The sequence below is a fragment of the Sorex araneus genome, chromosome 5, assembly GCF_027595985.1.
Source record: "Sorex araneus isolate mSorAra2 chromosome 5, mSorAra2.pri, whole genome shotgun sequence".
Taxonomy (NCBI): domain Eukaryota; kingdom Metazoa; phylum Chordata; class Mammalia; order Eulipotyphla; family Soricidae; genus Sorex; species Sorex araneus.
In genome coordinates this window covers 63,655,600-63,660,411 of record NC_073306.1, presented here as the reverse complement: position 1 = coordinate 63,660,411, position 4,812 = coordinate 63,655,600, and the positions used below count along the sequence as shown (strand labels likewise).

Sequence of the window (4,812 nt, the reverse complement as noted above, 5' to 3'; positions counted from 1 at the left end):
TTATATTGTATATGAAAACTGAGTTCTAAATTTGGGTTTCATGTCCTTGTAGGAATTCATCTATGAGTTCTGGGGAACTGTTTGTGAATATTTTGTCTATAGATAGATTCTCAAAAGGTTTCAACAAGTCACTCCCCTTGGTAAGAATAAAGGTTCCTTATTGACATTCATCTTCACCAACACAAAACTGTTTGCAAAGGACCTTGGCAACTTTATTCATTTATTTGCACATTCAATAAAGTTTTCTTGATTTTTATTATAAGAGGTACATTATGAACAAGAAAAGTCAGTCTTTAAAAAGGGAGAGCAAATAATAATTAAGCAACAAGTAAATAAACACAGCTTCCCAGTAATGCACATTATAAAGAAACTAAAATAAGAGACTTCCCTGATAATAATAAAGACTTTCTAATAAAAACTTCCCTGATGATGTAGTAGTTGAGTTAAAGTTTGAATTAGCAAGAAACATAACAGCTAATGCAAAGGCTCTGAGATGGAAGTGATTTGATACAGCTCCTGTGGGGAAAGGTCAATGTGATTGGCATAGACAGTTGGAGAGAGAATAATACAAAGTAGGATATGACATTCAAGAAATGGGTCAGCAATCAGCAGGTCATGATAAACAACTTGCATTTTTGTCCTTGTTGTTTTGGGAGACATTCAACAGTGTTTAGGGCTTTTTGTGGCTCTGTGCTCAGAAATTACTACTGGAGGTAGTCCGGGAACGAAGTGGCTCCAGGGATGAAACTGGGAATCCCATATACAAAATATATGCTTCGCCCATTGAACTGTCTCTCTAGACTCAACAATTTGTATTGTATTTTTGATGCCTTGAAAGAATCATTGAAGGAGTTTTTAGACAGCATTTTATAATTTATGTTGAGAAAAAAAGTAGGAAATGGAGGAATAGAAAGGTAGACTAGTTAGCAATTTGTTGCAATGGCTCATCTGAAAGATCATTTTTGCCTTAAACTAGAGGCATAGTCGTGGTAATGGTTATTATTATGTGCATTTGAGATCTATTATGGTCAATAATGAAGTTATCTGTTATGTAAACATGGAAAGATACCAGACTAGAATGGATAAAATTTTACCAACACCAAATCTGCCTAAGAGTGCTGAAGATATTGAAGTAAAATTACTTTAGAGATTTGTCTGACAGAGGTCAAATACTAACCCTGCTAGTTTGTGACCTTAGACTATGCCTTTCAAAACTCTACTTGGCCTACTGCCTCCTCTAAAAAAAAAAAAAAAAAAAAGACACTCAGTGTTCCGTGGTAATCTAGTTTCCTTAAATGAGCAAACAGAAAGTTTGCACCATCAATAGTACCTGAAATTACCACTATACCTTACTCCGGGATCTTTCCAGACCCTGAGGTCAGTATCCCTGTCCCCATTCCAATTTGGGAACCACTGCTTTCAAGCAATAATTTATTGTCTCTAGTTCAATCTTCTCCTCTAAAACATGAAATTAATAAAATATTAAAGTTACCAATACTCCTGGGCACTAAATTTGTCTTTTAAAATAAACAATAGTTTGAGAGGCTGGAGTGATAGCACAACAGGTAGGTAGGGCATTTGCCTTGCACTCGGCTGACCCGCGTTCGATTCCTAGCATTCCATACGGTCCCCCAAGCACCGCCAGGAGTAATTCCTGAGTGCATGAGCCAGGAGTGGCCCCTGTGCATCGCTGGGTGTGACACAAAAAGCTAACAAATAAATAAATAAATAAATAAATAAATAAATAAATAAATAAATAAAATAAACAATAGTTTTAAATACCACACGATTTTAGAACATATGTAGCAGAAAAATGAGATAAGAAGAATATAAAAGGAGGAAAAAAAACCCCTCATTTTACCAAAAGAAAAGTTGCTCCCTTTTTTATTATGACTGCTCTACCCTGAAATTGTGCTATCAAGACACTATTAGACATGATTTTAAATTTGTTTCTGTATTCAGAAACACACACACACACACACACACACGTGCACTAGGCAGTGAGGAAATTTCCAGAGCTATGTAAACAATGTAGTCTGGCTTCTGAGAATTCATTCTGCATATATTACTTGCATTGATATTCAAATATTCACATGAAGTTCCCAGCAAGCTTGCAGTGATTATGACCTCCACAATCACCTTAATTGGCTCAGCCCCTCTTCATGAGTGTTCCTTGGAGTCATTGGAGATGAGCTCAGTCCTCTGTGACTGTGTATTCATATGTGTTGTTTTTCTTTCTGCTTTTCTCTTTGTGAAAGCTCTGTAGTCAAAAGTACCTCTGGGAAGAAGGTTCAAGGTGGGGCTTTCAGATACTCAACCCCACCCCCCCTTAAATTAGATATACAGTTTGTAAAACCCAGGGACTAGTATTGTTTATTAAATATTTAATATGTTGATATATTAATAATTAAAATATAAAAAATTATTGGATGTATTTTTATTTTAGGCAATTAAGTAAGTGTTCAGTCAAATTGTGATTGTTTTATTTATAGATATTGGGTTCTTTGTTCTACTGTCCTACTAGTATATCGGTATCAGATAAAAGAAACACGGTATGTCTTGCTATTCTCTTGGTATAAAAATAAATCTCTTGAATTGGACGGAGATATGGCTTGAGTGAGAATATGTGTGGGAAAGACACTTGGTGATAAACATAAACTTTCCTAGTTGGGAAATCTGGTTTTCCTGATTTGTTTCTAGCATCCTCAGAGTAGACTTGAAGCGCATAGTCAAAGCTGTTTGAAAGGAACCTGCTCAGCTGTAAACCAGAATTTGCAAAATCTTGATAGGAAACAAATAATTTAAATATATCAGAAATATTGATCTTCTCCCCCCCCCACAGTTTTGGATAATACAACTCATATTATGGGGCTAGAAAAGGTCATTTCAGGTGGTGCTCAGAACCATGTAGTATCAAGAGTTTTACCTGAGTCTCCCAGATACAAAATATTCCTTGTAGCTATCTTATAAATCTCAAAATTTCTTCATAGACATCTTAATAGAAAGCATGTTTTTAGGATGTAGCTATAAATACTATGTCATGAGTATTTGAATAAACTGGGCAATACTCTGATGAATCAGAGAATAAAACTATGAATCTTAATTTAATTTTTATCTTATCTTTTGCAGTGCTAGGGATTGAACCTAGTTCTCAGTCTTATAAGGCACTCACTTTGCCACAGGAACACGTCCTTGCCATTAAACTTAATTTTGTTCACTCCCCAGAATCCTGCACATATATACTATAACCAGTTTGACATTGTTTTTTTTTTTTTTTGCTTTTTTTGGGTCACACCCGGCGATGCACAGGGTTCACTCCTGGCTCTGCACTCAGGAATTACCCCTGTTGGTGCTCAGGGGACCATATGGGATGCTGGGACTCGAACACAGGTCGGCCGCGTGCAAGGCAAACGCCCTACCACTGTGCTATTGCTCCAGCCCCCAGTTTGACATATTTTAATGGAAAAAAAAATAAAACCCTTGAATTTGATAACCTGAGCTCTCTACACTTGATCAGATACTACACTTGATCTTAGCCAAAAGGCTGAGAAGCGATATGAGAGTCTCTTGCCCCCGCGCCTGATTGTCTTCACTGGGGTCCCTTGGAGAGGGCGGGTTGAGTTTCTCTCCCCGCCTCGAGCCTAACCACAGCCATGCTCAAGGCCCCTCTCCACATGTTCTGAGGAGCCTCCCACATGAAAGAACTGGCAGAGGAACCCAGGTGTGTGGGACCTGGGGCTGAGATATCCAAGCCTGCTTGGATCAGGACTGGGCCTCGTTTGCCCAGATCCTCCATTTTCCAGTAGCTAGGCAGTCACACCCAGAAACTGCACCCTCCCCCCCTGTAATCCCATCAATGGCCAACATCCAGAGGCTATAAAACCAAGCTCCCAGAAGTCATTTTATAGCCCAGTTCTCCCTCTTGGAGAACCTGGCAAGCTATCGAGAGTTTCTTGCTGGCATGGGAGAGCCTGGCAAACTTCCTGTGGCATATTCATATGCCAAAATCAGTAACAATGATGGGTCTCATTCCCATGACCCTGAAAGAGGCTCCAGTGTGGCACCGTTGGGAAGGACGAGTAAAGAGAGGCTTCTAAAATCTCAGAGCTAGGATGAATGGAGACGTTACTGAGACCGCTTGAGAACTTCGACGATCAACAGGATGATGATGATGATGGTGGTGATGATGACGATGATGATGATGATGAGCTCTCTGCACTGCTGGGATACTTCTTCAAAATTCAGGGCAGGAAATGTTTTGGTAAAGTAAGGTATTACAGTAAGTAGACCAAGCAGGGGAGGGCATGGAGTGGGGAACAAGGACTTTGGGGTTATCTAAGTCTCCAGGACTCCAGTGAACTCCTTGGCAAGAGAGGGGGAAGAGTTGGGCCCCTCCTAATGCTGTGACCAGGCACTGTAGCATGGTTAATGTCATCCTTCCCTGATCCTTGGAAATCCAAGGAAATATGCTTTTTGGAGCATATTGCTCCTTACTGCACGTAGCTTTACTGGACCTAGAAGAGGTATGTCTGAGCATAGTCTGAGCATAGACTTTGTGATACTTCTGAAAATTGTTTGTCATGAGGAGAGCAGGGGTAGTGAAGGACATTTTTTTTACTCCTGGCTCTGTTCTCAGAGTTTGAGGCACCATATATGTTTCTGGGGATCAAATCTGGATTGGCCAGGTTCAAGGCAAGCAGCACCCTACATGCTGTACTATTGTTTTGGCCCATGAAGGGCTTTTATACCCAATCTAACTCCTTGTCACAGGGCTGTAGTGGAAGCAAACACCTGACAGATTCATTCTCTCTA

General features: G+C 39.7%; 1 pseudogene; it reads right to left on the bottom strand.

The window, feature by feature from the left end:
• Positions 1 to 3,451: 3,451 nt before the first annotated feature.
• Positions 3,452 to 3,556, bottom strand: LOC129405160 (U2 spliceosomal RNA; annotated as a pseudogene).
• Positions 3,557 to 4,812: the final 1,256 nt, after the last annotated feature.